Source organism: Pinus tabuliformis, chromosome Q (assembly GCF_031772625.1).
Source record: "Pinus tabuliformis cultivar Carrire ecotype Pingquan chromosome Q, CPIR1, whole genome shotgun sequence".
Lineage (NCBI taxonomy): Eukaryota > Viridiplantae > Streptophyta > Pinopsida > Pinales > Pinaceae > Pinus > Pinus tabuliformis.
Window position 1 is genome coordinate 1,233,398,690 of NC_142296.1, and position 14,665 is coordinate 1,233,413,354.

Genomic DNA, 14,665 nt, shown 5'->3' on the forward strand with positions numbered 1-14,665 from the left:
ATGAATTACAAAAGCATACAATCTGAGGTCTTTTTTTTATGTATTTTTTATTTCATTTTAATGTTTGCTTTTTCAATTTAATTTTTTTAATGTTTATTTTCTTTTCTTAGATTAAAAAAAAAGTTTTAACCTTTTTTTTTTTAAATTAAAAAAAAAATAGTTTCAATGTTTTTTAATGCTTTTATTATTTTTAATTTTTAATGTATTTTTTTATTTTTGGATTTAATGGCATTTTTTTAATGTTTTTAATTTTCTTTTTCCAAAAAAAATTAAATTTTTCATAAATTGTTTTTATTTAACATTTCATATTTAGCAAAAATATGTGTTTAAAATTATTAAATTTTTCATAAATTGTTTTTATTTAACATTTCATATTTAGCAAAAAGATATGCGTTTAAAATTATTATTTTTTAGGGACAATTACTTTATTTATATTGAAGTATTAATTAACGATATATAAATATATATAAAAAAAAAAAAAAATCTTAAGCCTCTAAATATTAATATTATTTTTTTTTTTGCAAAAAAGAAAAAATTATTATAAGAAAATATTGCAAAGAAAAACGAAAATCACATGTTTAGAAAACTCTTTAATAACAAACATGTTAGGATGAAAAACAAGAAGAAGAATAAGACAACTTAAAAAATGGTTAAATAACCAACATTATAAAAAATAAATTGTGCATACTTAATACATAAGAAAATTTCCCCGGATGCGAGTGATTAGAAATGCATTCAGTGTGATGGGACTAGGGTGGGCGAAGCAGCAACGCCACCTGCCAGCCATGATCGTAGGACTAAAGGCCATGTGGGAGGAGGATCGCCTGCAGGTGGGTGTTAATGAGCGTAATGGATTGTCTGAGCCCAGCATTAATATGTCGTCCCTATTCGCATGCGACGATCGTTATCAGTCTTTGGCTCCCATGAATGCCATAGTTATGGCGGGAGAGTATCGAGGTGGTGGGAACTGTTTATTAGCCAGCTTCAGACATGGCTATACGCTGTTGTGCTTCTTGTTGTTTTGGATGATTGTGGGTTCTGCAGGTGCAAGGGAGTCGTGGGGGTTGGGCTCTGGTTTTTATCAGTGGCCCTCTCTTGAGGTGGTGGGCTCACAAACGCAAACCAGCGCGCTCTTTTCGCGTGGTATTCACCCTAATGTTCGTGGTGATTACTGTTACGCTGCCGCAATGCCGAGGCCCCGCCAGAGGATGCTCAGCCGCAGAGGCTCAGGACGGGGTGCCCCTTCACGCCCGTCCTCTGGGTCTGTCGCCATGAGTCAGGATCCTCGACCTCGTACTGGAAATGAGGGCATCCTGAGGCCCAGTCAATTCCTCGACCCCAGCTCTCCAGGATCTTCGACTTCGCCCTCCTTTGGCTCTGCTATCTTTACTTTCAATTGCTCCCTCAATCGCCCTCGGGTCACGGCTCATGTCTCTGTCCTCTTTCTAGAGGAAACCCAAGATGAGGGCGATCCTAGTGCTCCAATGCAATTCACAGAATATGAACAGGATGTGGGTGATACGAGGCCAATTGCAGATTTGCAGCACGGGATGGTTCCGCCGGCCAGCGCTGACAATGTCAATCCAATGGATCCTGCTCCTCCAGACATGCAAGATAATGTAGCGGCCCAAGCTCAGGACCTGAATGAAGGGGGTTGGTGCAAGATCGTGGAGGAGTTACCAGATGAGTAATCAAGCTTTGCAGTTGCGTAACATGTTTTTGTGGCCCAGTTGAAAAGGTTTTTTGGCTCAATGTGTCAAACTCTGTCTCTGTTATTGTGTCGAGATCAATTTCTAGTTTTTGTTGTGTTCTCCTGTTGTTTGTGTTCCTCTGGATCCCCTGCGTGGGAAATCTAGTCCAATTTCTCAGTTTTGGACAATGTTTGGCTCAAACGACCTTACTCTCAGGCTAGTTGGTTCACCATGCTCAGCTTGTTGTAATTTTACTCTTTTACTGTGAATAATAGTTTAGACTTACTTAGCAAAAAAAAATACATAAGAAAATTTAAATTGTCAAAAATATGCCTTAAAAAAAATTATTTTTGCTTTTCAAAATCCACATGAAAATCACCACCATTTAAAAAAATTATACACAATTAATACATTAGAAAATTTAAAGTGTTAAAAATAAACACTATAAAAGAAGTGGTTGATGTTGTATCAACGTTTTTCCAAATCACCATGAAAATCATATTTGATACATAAAAAAAAATAAAGAATATATATATATATATATATATATATATATATATATATATATATATATATAATGAATCAACACTTTCAAAATTAGTTGATTTTTTTGTTACCACAAAAAAATGGGTAATTGGTACAGTTCTCATTTCAAAGTTTACATTGTTTGTTGGACCAATGACTAAGCTCTCCTATGACCCCCTATGTGTAAAAGAAAACAACAAATGGAAGAATGTTGGGTGTGTGTTATATTCTTTCCACAACTAGTCGCACACGTGGGGGGGTCACAAGGGGGGTGTCAGGGCCCCTGTTCATTGCGCTAGTAGTAGCAGGGGGCGTAGCCCCACCTATTGGGGGGTTTCAAGGGGGTGGTAGCCCCCCTACATGGGGCCTGGAGCAGCGCCTCGGGAAATTTTTTTTGGACCCTATATTAGGTTGGCGACCTACCTAAGGTTTTGTGCATGGGTTTTGCGCATGGGTTTTGCACATCGTTTTCGGCATGATAGTTGTCTGTCCATGGTATTTTGAAGATCCGGTCAAAGGAATGGATTGGGGTTTATGAATGCTTAGGCATGTATATATGTATTGTAACATTGAAAGGAATATAATGAAAAATCAATCTGGTAGCCACGGTTTTGGGAACCAGGGGAAAATATTTGTGTATATTTGTTTTATGTTTTATGATCTCTCTATTGTATATTTTTTGTTTTAAGAATTCATTTGCAAGGAAATTTTGTACAGGGTTAAAACGTACAAATACAAGGTTAAGCATGAAGTTGAGGAGAAGAAGGAAATGTACAAACCAAGGCAGGCGGTGAAGGGATTTTCCCAAAAAGAAGGTATTAAATCTACATAAGAAAAAAAATCACTTATTGTTAAAATGTCATCCATAAGATTTATCCTTGATCTTGCTAATGCTTTAGATAGACTTGGAATGTCGACAATTAGATGCGAAGAGATATTTTGTCATGGATAAATGAAGAAGGAAATTTATATGGAACAACAGGAAGGATTCAATGTAAAAGGAAGAGAGAACCTTGTCCACAGGTTAAAGATCCACACAAGAAATTGGATTCATTTATGTTGGAGCATGGCTTCAATAGACTAGAGGCCAATGATTGCATGTACATCAAGAGGTAAGACCAAGAAAGGCATATTATACTATTCTTATATGTGGATGATATGTGAATTGTTCAACATGATATGAACATGATTTATAAGTTAAGGAAAGATTTGGTTAATCAATTTGAAATGAAATATTTAAGTCCAACATAACAAATATTGGGCATGAGGATTATACACGACAAAAAGAACAAAAATTTGTGGTTGTCATAATAAAAATATACTGAGAAGGTGTTAGATAAGCTCAATATGAAGGATGTCAAACTAGTTGGAACACCCCTAGCATTACACTTCAAAATTAGTGTCGATCTGTGCCCTTATGATGACAAAAATGAGAAAATGATTAGAATCCTTTATGCTCCTGCAATCGATAGCTTGGTGTATGCCACGATATGTATCCGTCCAGATATTACACATTCAGTGGCAGTAGGGAGTGGGAATAGTGAGAAAATTCATTGCAAATCTAGGAGTAGTGAGTGGGATTAGTGAGCAAATTCCTTGCAAGTCCATACAAACAACATTGGCAAGTGGTAAAGTGGATTTTGAGGTAACTCAAGGGTATTATTTATTATTATTTATATTTTGGTAATAATAATGTTGTTCTTGAAGATTACAAAGATGAAAAAATGGTTGGAGATGTGGATACTAGAGACTCCACTACTAGTTATTTATATACTTTTGTAGGTGTAACAGTGTCTTAGATGTCTACACTACAAAAACTAGCAGCACTATCCACAATAAAGACGGAATACATACCTGCCACAAAGTTTGCAAAGAGATGTTGTGGATGCAAAAGAAATTAGGAAAACTACGAATAAAACAAGATAAATATGTGTTGCATTGTGATAGTGAAAGTGTTATTCATTTAGAAAAATCCCCAACATATCATTCTAGGACAAAATCACATTGATGTTCAATAACATTAGATTCATGAAGTGTTAAATGATGGCCTCCTACATTTGGAGGAAATACACACTACAAAAAATCTAGTTTATATGTTAACAGAGATTTTGTCAAGGGATAGGTAAGAGCTTTGTAGAACCTTGGTTGAAGTAATGCAAATTGTGATAAATAGGCACTTTGGAAAAGGTTTAGTAGAAATAAGAGAAAACAATGTCAAAAACATTCTTTCAAACTTCTGTTTGGTTTCATGTTGAATATTTTTAGGTGTCCAAATCAAAGTCAAAGATGTGGAGTGAGAAAGTAATATGAAGCGATTTCTGGAATAGGGTCTGTATCTAGAATGGAAGTTAATTTTTTTTAGTTAAATCTCGTTTCCAATAAGTTAAATATCTTATTTTCTTGTTCAAATAATATTTTTGCTTTGTTTTCTTAACAATAATATTGATCCGTCTTAATACCAAATCTATCATACACCCAGAGATAAAAATTTAAGAAAAAAATGTAAAATTTAAATTTAAAATAATAAAAATATAAATATATATAATGAAATTGTTAAAAAAACAAAAAAAACCACTAAATAAAAAATTTACTCATAATACCTTAAATTAAATTAAAAGAGACAAAAAAAAATATATAAATATAAATAAATAATAATATTTTTTTTAAATATATATATTAATTTCAATATATGGTAAAAAAAAAATTAATAACCATTTATTTATATTATCATTTATACCATTTTGCTAATTCATATATATATATATATATATGTTTTGTTATCTACTTATGTTTCAAATATTTTAAAGAAGCATATATCTTACAAATTATTATTAGGAAAAAAGTTGCTTTTTAATAATGTGAAGATTATGTTTCATGTGAGATGTTTGCCTTTGGATAACTCTTTGGTGTGATTTTAGCCATCCATCCATGTTTACGTTATCCATTAAAAAACACTCATTTTATTTTTTTTTCAAAAAATTAAAGTTTATTTTAATAATACAAATCAGTTTATAAGTTATTAAATTATAAAATATTTAATTTTAAAAGAAAACAAATTTGTTTGTTTGGATCTATAATTTTATTTTAGAGTAACATCAATTTAATCAATTTGATATATATAAATCATGTATATGTTTACCGTAAACTTAAAAATTTGGAAACAACTCTCAAATATATAAAAATTAATTTATAAATTTATTAAATAATATTTATAAATTTATAAATTTTAATTTTTACTTATTTTATAGTGGTTTAAAATGTTTTTTATAGAACATATTTATTATATTTGTTACCACAGGTATTATGCATTGAATTAATTAATTTGTGACCACGGGTATTATGCTTACAATGGAAAAGCAATGAAATGGATTGCATTTTCTATTTTTGGTCGAGGAATATTCCAGTGACCTAGAACGGAAACCATCATAGTGTGGATTTCTTAGAAAGACTGATTGTCCAGATTTTTCTTAGAAAGACTAACTGTCCTTGCTACTAAAACTTTCCCAGTTGTCAGAATTATGATATAAGAAGGTTAAATTTTTATGACTTTTGAATTTGGATTTTTTTGAATGGCAAAATTTCAATGACAAAAATTTATATCAGGTTTTGAGATAAAAATACCACATTATTAATCGATTATGTTAAGGCATCCCATGTTTTTAGATTTTCAGGAATTAAATAGTTTTGAAAATTAAATTTTCCATAAATGTTGATTTTAAACCATTTTTTCAATGATATAAATTTATTTAAAAAAAAAAAAAAAAAAAACCTTTAAAATATCATTTGTAAATCATGATAAAATTCTAAATATATTTATAATGGAAAAATATTAAATTTATCACGTAAAAAACTGATTCCATGAATGATTAACTTGTTCCTTAGTTGGCATTTTGAGATTTCAAAAATTACCCAAATTAAGTTTTAATTTTAAAATTTAAATTCCCCCCGCCGCAAAGTCTTTACATTGCATATTTTCATAATTGTAATTAAAATTCAATGTACTAAAGTGACGTTTGAAAATTAAATTTTCCATAAATGTTGATTTTAAATCATTTTTTCAATCATATAAATTTATTTAAAAAAAAAAAAAAAAAAAACCTTTAAAATATCATTTGTAAATCATGATAAAATTCTAAATATATTTATAATGAAAATATTAAATTTATCACGTAAAAAACTGATTCCATGAATGATTAACTTGTTCCTTAGTTGGCATTTTGAGATTTCAAAAATTACCCAAATTAAGTTTTAATTTTAAAATTTAAATTCCCCCCCGCAGCAAAGTCTTTACATTGCATATTTTCATAATTGTAATTAAAATTCAATGTACTAAAGTGACGTTTGTGTCAGGTTTGTTGAAAGCCGTCATTTCCAAATTTATTTATCAACTTCGTTTATTTTATTTTTTTTTGTGATTTTTTATTATCTTTTTTTTTAATGAGTTTACAATATGTTTGAACTATTAGAAGTAGAGGTATTTTTTTATTTTTGTTTTTTATTGTATTTATTTAGCTAAAATTTTACATGGTATTTTTATGGAGATTTTAGAATTAGTTATAGTTACATTATTATCAAATTGTCACTATGGAGACATTTTTTTTACTTTAATTTAATTATATTTAAACTACGTGGCAAGTATTAGTTACTATGTAACACTTGTTTATATTGTATCTTGGTTATATAGTGTCAACAAAGGTCATTGTTATTAAAAGTGATTAAAAATCTTATTTAATGCTTTATTCACTAGTGAATGTGTTCAATTTAGAATTTTACACAATTATGGTTTGTATTTTTTTCATCATGTTAGATGAAAATGAAAGTTTTATAATATTTTCAGGATTTAAATATTAAATTTATAAAATTGTTTATATACAATGTGTTTTATTATTTTTGAAAATCAATTTTATTACTTTTTCTCAAAGTTTTGTTTTTGAAAATCAATTTTATTACTTTTTCTCAAAGTTTTGAAAGGGTTTTTGAGAATCTATTACTTCGTTCAGGGTTTCTAAGAGTCTATTGTATTACAAAAGAGTTTATAGTTTTTTGACTTAAATATGAGGTTTTATCGATATTAAAAAATATAATGACTTTTTTAACCAAAGTAATGTTGATGAAATTGTTTTTAATTGATTATAAGAATTTCATATTGACTAATGTTCTTGCCCTCAAAAATTGTAATGTTGTTTAATCATAAACATTACCGTTTGAGAACTTATAAAGTAATGTTGTTTAACCATAAACCATTACTTGATAGGTGTTTACAAAGTTACAATTTTGGTCATTTTTTTTATCTTTAAGAAACCATAGTAGTATTTGTGTGGGTCAAGTTATACACAAGGTTGAACCAAAATGAATTATATTTACCTATGTCAATATTTGTGTATAAGTGGATTTATATAAGGGTTTTATAGAGGCACCCTTCAAAGCATTGTTTTCCATGAGTATGTGTATTTTAGAAAAATAGTATGCATCAAATATATAAAAATCAGAAGTACACAACATTTACATCAATGTGTTATGTAATATACTATGGATACTCCACTAGACAGTCTGTCACAACAGATCTAATAAACATAAACTAAAATCTGAAAGTTATACTATGAGGATTAATTTTCCTTATATCTTTGGATTTATTAAGTTATTGTTTTCTTATTATTAATGCAATATATAAAATGTGGAAAATAGAGAAAAATAAAACATGCACCCACAAACCACAATAACATTAAGATATGACTTGAGAAACAATTTTGGGAGAAAACCAAGATAGAATATGTGGTTTCTCTACTCTTTTTTTCTCTAGATGGAAATGGTGAAGATACAAATGAGAGATACATATGGCCCATGAGTTACAACAAAACACAAACCCTCTTTGTTTTTCCCTCTTTCTATCCACTCTCAGCTACTTTGTTGTACTATTGAACAAATGGACTAAAATACAATTGAACCCCTTTTCCTCCTAGTGGGATAGTTATAACAGGACCCAATAATCAACTAGTGGTTAAATTTGACCCATCCAACCCTCAATATGAGTAACAACTTGACCCTTCTAGAGTGTATAGAGATAATGTGGCTAGCCTCTTTTGCATGACTAATAGGCACTGGTGTAGAACCATCTCGAATTATGGTGGTCAAACATGATAGGTCAACTTCCAAGAGGCATACTTGTTTTATCTAAACTCTAATTGGAATTATTCTTACATCATTAGAAAGGTAGAAAATCTCTATAGAAGCTAGTACCTACTTCTCTTACTGATCTAGCATGGAAGGCTCATGGAGTTTTATATTTTTCTCATCCACCACTAAGTAGATGTCATTAGAATTCTCCAAACTAGGTCATGTCATTAGAATTGTTCCTACTCTCTTTTTCCATCTAGATGTGGCTTCTCTACTCTCTTTTTATCCAAACTAAGTCATGGCATAAGAATTGGACCTACTCTCTTTTTCTCTAGATGACCACTAAGTAAATGTGCATGTATGGGGGTGGATTGAGTCTATAGGTATTATATGACACCTTTTATGGTATCTCAAAATTACCATATCATAGAGCCTTAATTTTATTACCAAGATCACATTGTCTCTTTTATTCAATTGTAACCATACTTTGATCTCCCACTCTAAATAAATTATTTGTTCCATGTTGATCATGCCTAGCATTGCTCTTTTCTTCTGAATTCTTTAGATTCTCCAATACCTCTATATGGATATGCCTAATCTTCTCATAAAATTTCTTTACCCTAAAATTATCCCCTATGAGATCCTCCCTCAATATTCCTTGTTGTCAATATGTAATATCTAAAGGTGGTGGCGAAAAATATCTAAAACAATTTTCAAATGCAAACTCACCAGTAGAAGTGTGGACTATTCTATTATAGGAGTGTTATATATAAACTATATGTTCATCCCAAGTCTTCGAATGCTTTTAATTGTGACCCCTGAAATGTTGCACCAAATTCTTGTTGACTACTTATGTTTTCCCATCTGTCTATGGATGGAATGTTGTAAACATTTTCAAATTCATGTCCATATTCTTGTTAAAAATTTACTTAAGAGATGTCTATTAAAAAATACCAAAGACATGTCCAAATTTACTAAGAGAAACATTAAAAAAATTGGTGATAAACAACAAATTATAAACACAATGTTTATCCTGGAAAACCCCAATCCAAGGAAAAACCAACTCACATAATTCTATTAGTGTCCTTGGCCTCTTAGTGAGCCAGTTGTAACACATCCCAATAGCCAACTAATGGTTAAATTTGACCCATTCAACCCTCAATATGAGTTACAATTTGACCCCTCTAGATTATTTTTCATAGTTCCCATGTGGCTAGCCCCTTTTCCATGAGTAACAAGATTGGTGTGGCACCCTCTTGAATTATGGTAGTTAAACATGATAGATCAACTTCCAAGATGCATAACTTTTGCGTCTAAACTCTTATTGGAACAATAGTTGCACCATTGGAAATTTATTCAAATGTAGTGTTAAGGGTGTGATTATTAAATTTTTGCCCCCAAAAACATCATTTAAGGCCTTAAATTAGCCCCAGAATGTTTAGAACCTTAATTCTCCAAACTAGGTCATGTCATTAGAATTGTTCCTGTAAGATAATTTCTCTCATTTTTCAACCCCAAAAGCATCGATATGCATGAAAAATAATATAATTATCTAATCCAAGTCATGCCTCCCCATTTCCAAAGGCTTTTGGTCAACAAAATACTTTACTATATGAGGTGAGTAAAACTTTTCCTCGACCTTCTCTAGTACCATATAGTCTTGCATTGAAGCTATCTTTTCAACCAAATCTAGAAAAGGCCATGCTACCCCTTCCTTGTAGTTCTAGACCTCTTCTTCAAAATTGTATTCCCTATCAACTCTACCTATGTTTTTGGCGCTAAATCCTCTATAAAAGTTAGGACCTACTCTTCTTCAAAATTGTATTCACTATCGACTCTACCTATGTTTTTGGTGCTAAATCCTCTATAAAAGTTAGGACCTACTTCTCTTCTTAATCTAGCATGGAAGGCTCATAGAGTTTCATACTTTTCACATTCACCACTAAGTAAATGTTCATGATGAGGGATATATAGTTTATATGCATTATCTCCCACCTTTTCTAGTATCTCGAAAGGACCATATCATAAAGCCTTGATTTTCTCCCTAGGAACAGATAGCCTCTCCTTGTTTAATTGTAACCATACTCTATCTCCCACTCTAAATAACTTCTATGTGGTGTGTTGATCATGCCTAGCTTTGTTATTTTCCTATGACTTCTTTAGTGTCTCCTATACTTGTAGATGGATTTTCCCAATATTCTAAAAAAAATCTCTACCCTTAAACCACACCCTATGAGATCCTATTGCATTCCTCCTTGTTGTCCATTTCCAATATCTAACACATCCAAGCCAGTCAAATGAGCCTTCATTACTCACCTACCCTTGCCCATTACAATGAAGTTTTCTTAACCCTTATAAAGGCTTCATTACATGCAACCTATGGGAACAAAAGCATGGGAAATCAAAACCATAGGCCCAAAACCACCATTGTTTGACTTAGTAACATTGACTCTTTCACATATTCAAGTTTTACCTGACAAACCCCCTTAAAACTTGAATCGATTTTTCCCTTGACTAAATTTGGTAAGCTGAGGAAGTGAAAAAATCTAATCACCTCCAACCCCTACCACACTCAAATTTTATATTCATGGCATCTATTAATTTTTAATGCCCCCTATCAAAAAGGTCTAACACAGACTTTACTAATAGTTTCCTAGGGGCATGCATGCCTTACCATGTCTTACAGGATTATACCCATTTATGCAAGTCTTACAGTAGTATACCCATTTATGTAAGTTTTAACCCTATGAAATTAATCGTTGCAAACCAATTCTTAATCAAATAGAAAAAATACAATGGAAAATACGCAAATTTACACAGAGATTTTATCTTATAAACCCAAACCTCGGGAAAGATAACAAGATTTATTTTCATTATATTTTATATACAACGTTACAATACGATATACATCTCATTGCATATGAACTTCTAATAGAACATGTTGTAGCTACTACAAACACCCTCCAAAATTTTCCCCATGCTTTGATTTTAGAGACTCCCTTCTATCCACAAGAGCTTATCATTCACGGTCATCAAGTATTCATGTTATGTAAAGACTTTTCATTCCATCGAGTGCTTGTTATGCCTTGTTTTGATCCCGATCTGATCCATTGAAACACAAGCCGTCTTTTGCTTTCACTTTGCAACTTTGTTGGCCTTCCCTTCAAAAATTGCACAATCTTGGAAGGCAGGCTAGCCTTGAGGAACTGAATTGTGCAGTTCTGAGAGGTAGGCTAGCCTTGAGGAACTGAATTGTGCAGTTCTGATAGGTAGGCTAGCCTTAAGCTCAGAAATTGCACAATCCTGGGAGACAAGCCTACCTCGAGCTCAAAAATTGTGCAGAAGCTTTCCCTTCCCTCAGAAACTGTGTAATGCACTAAGCCAAGGAGTTTCACAACCCCTTGTGGTTGGGAATTGTGCAATCTTTCTTGGCACTGTGAGAAACCAATTTCTTGGAAAAGAAAATAAAAGAGAAAAATAAAAAAATCAACTCCTAGAAAATAGGATTGGATAATTAGTTTCCCAAAGATTGACACAAGTTGTTGTTTTTTACCGTTCTGTCAAGTGTCGCTTTTAACTTGATTTTAGGCATGTGCATCATAAACCCTAGTCAGCCCAGATCTATATAATAGACACCCCTAGAGCTCATTTCACATTCAATCTTGGAGCTCTAGAATTTCCAAGGAGATCAAGGAGCTTTCGGTGGAGTTTGTGACACTTTTCTAGTTAAGTTTCCTTTTTGTCGTCTTTTGTTGCCTTTTCTGTCATTTTTTGTCGTTTCGCTTCTATGTGTGTTTTTTTGTTTGTTTCTTTTCATAGTTGTTGGTGTTTTACCTTATAATAGCTTGTACAAGTGTTGGTTCAGTCTGTCTTTCTTTTTTTAAAAGTGTCGCATCATCTTCTTGTTTTTTCCCACCGATGGTCATCGTTTCAGCAACTCCCTATGCATGTGTGGTTTTCCTTTTCCATGTTGATATTCTGCACTTCATTTGCACTTATCTATATTTACTTAGTCAGATTTTCACTCTTACTTGCACCATCACTCAGATCTTCCATTTTCTCATCCCCTTCCCGAGCAAATTTTCCCATCACTTAGCCAATAGTTGCCATGTTCAACTGGGCATTGCACAAGTCCAAGGCTCGAGCCTCATAATTTGCCCTTGAGACTATGCAATCTGTAGTCCCTGGCTTTCCTAACTGTGCATTTTTTAGTTCAAGCGCTCAAGCCTGACCCTTGGCCATTGAGATTGTGCAATGTGCAATCTCTCCCTCAATCTGCCTAGGTTGAGACTACACATTGCACAGTCTCAAGCCTCAAGCCTCCCCCTTGACTATTGAGACTACACAATGTGTATTTCATGAAGCCAGTCTCTTCCCTCAGCTAATATATTGAGCATTTTTCCCTCTCAGTCTTATGGTTGTTTCCTGGATCTTGCTTTATGAGTTAGCTTTTCTTGAAATAATTTATGTTTTCCATGAGTGCATTTCTCTCTTACTGGTACTGTAGTTTTTGAGGACTTCTCCTGATCAATTACTATCACTATGGCTCCCAAGAGAACTATCTCAAAGGACATCATAGAAAGAAGCACCTGAGAGGCAGTTGAGAGTACTCCAATGAACTTATCAGTTTACCGAGACACTTAGTTGTTCGTAGAGAAAGAGTCAGACATTGCATGGCATAAAGTGAATGAATTATTCTCATCAAAGAGCTTCAAAGCAGATCTTAAAGACTGGTAGGTGTACATAAATGTCCAAAGGTCAGGGCTACACAAGGTTGCATGCAGGTACCTGGTTTTCCCATGTGCAGACATTGTCAGCTGGATAATGTCACTTTCATATAACAAGACCATGAATCTCACCAGTTTCAGCAGACAAAGGCTTTCCTCTTTCATGGCATATTATTACCATGTCATGTATCATCTACCGATGTCAAATTCATATATGGATTCACAATTTTATGCGGTCACTAGTTACCTTAACATAAAGGATGTTGTCAAAGGTTGTGTGAAAGAGCCTTCAAAATTCTGCCAGACACCCAACAATACTTATAATACCAAATATCTTTGAAAGGATTATCAGTACTTGATAATATCATGTTGTTGTATCTATGGACAAACAAAAATTGAGACCTTCCCAGAAGGTTGGGAATTCTTGCTCAATTAGGCTTTAAACGAAGGAAAATTGTTCAACTAGTTAAACTTGTTGGATCAACAAATGAGAATCCACGTAACCAATGTGAAGAACCCTTCCAAGGGTGAGAAAGATAGATTCTACATGTCTTCCTATTTTCTAGATGCAATCTGCACTCAAAATTCATTCCTTGGCATGATTTGGACCTGGTCACCATGAGAACCTCCCATGCATATGTACTGCAAGTTGCTTTCAGAGAGAAGCTTCAAGGGAGTAATGGAAAAGTTGATTGATCACTTCCTCATTCCACTCTACAAGTTAATCTTTGAGGAAGAGCCACCTTACATGTCTCATGAGTCGATGTAAGCAGTGTCAGAAATAGTAGATTGGTTTGCCTAACGCAACGTACTTCAGAGTGTTCGACAGACAAAAGCCTCCACATCATTTACCAAAGTATGCCACCGACAAGTTGGCCATGCAAGAAGTTTCTTATAATCGCTCCACGGGGTTGTCAGCAACGTTAAATATGAAAAAGAAATTACATGGCCCTCTCTTCCTTTGTAAATCAGATTGTACAAGATCAAGAATCTGAAAGTTGATGAGGCCAAAGGAAAGGAGATAGAGAAATTTGCATTCGGTCACTTGGAATTCAATTCATACAAATCGTGGTACGTTTTCAAAGAAAATTATGTGAGGATTCATTTCCAATGGCCAAGTGGGACATTCCATAGGCCTGAGGAGGAAGAGATGAAGAATTGTTACACTACCTCTAAGTCTCACAAGCTAGTTAGCTTCATAGGAACATCGCAAGTTACTCCACAAAAGTAAGTCACTACAGAGGCAGAACCAGCAAAAAGGCACAACCCAGTGCATTAGAAAGGCAAGAGGAAGGTTGCACATATCCCAAAAGAAGAGCATAGCCGCAAGATGAAAGCAGACCCAACCATCCTAAAAGCAGCCATAGCATCATAATAGAGTTGTAAACAGAGGAATATGGAATAAGAACATAAGCATAAGGAGGAACATGAGCAGAAAAAAATATAAGAAGTGAAGCAGAAATGAGAAGAATAAGAAATATAGAAACAAGAAGAAGTCTAAGAAAGGTGGAAGATGGAAGAAGAAGAAGCAGCAAGGAAACAAGTTGAAGAGAAAGAGTAGAACTGGTAGCTATAAGAGGAGAGCAAGCAGTTGTAGGAAAAGGAACT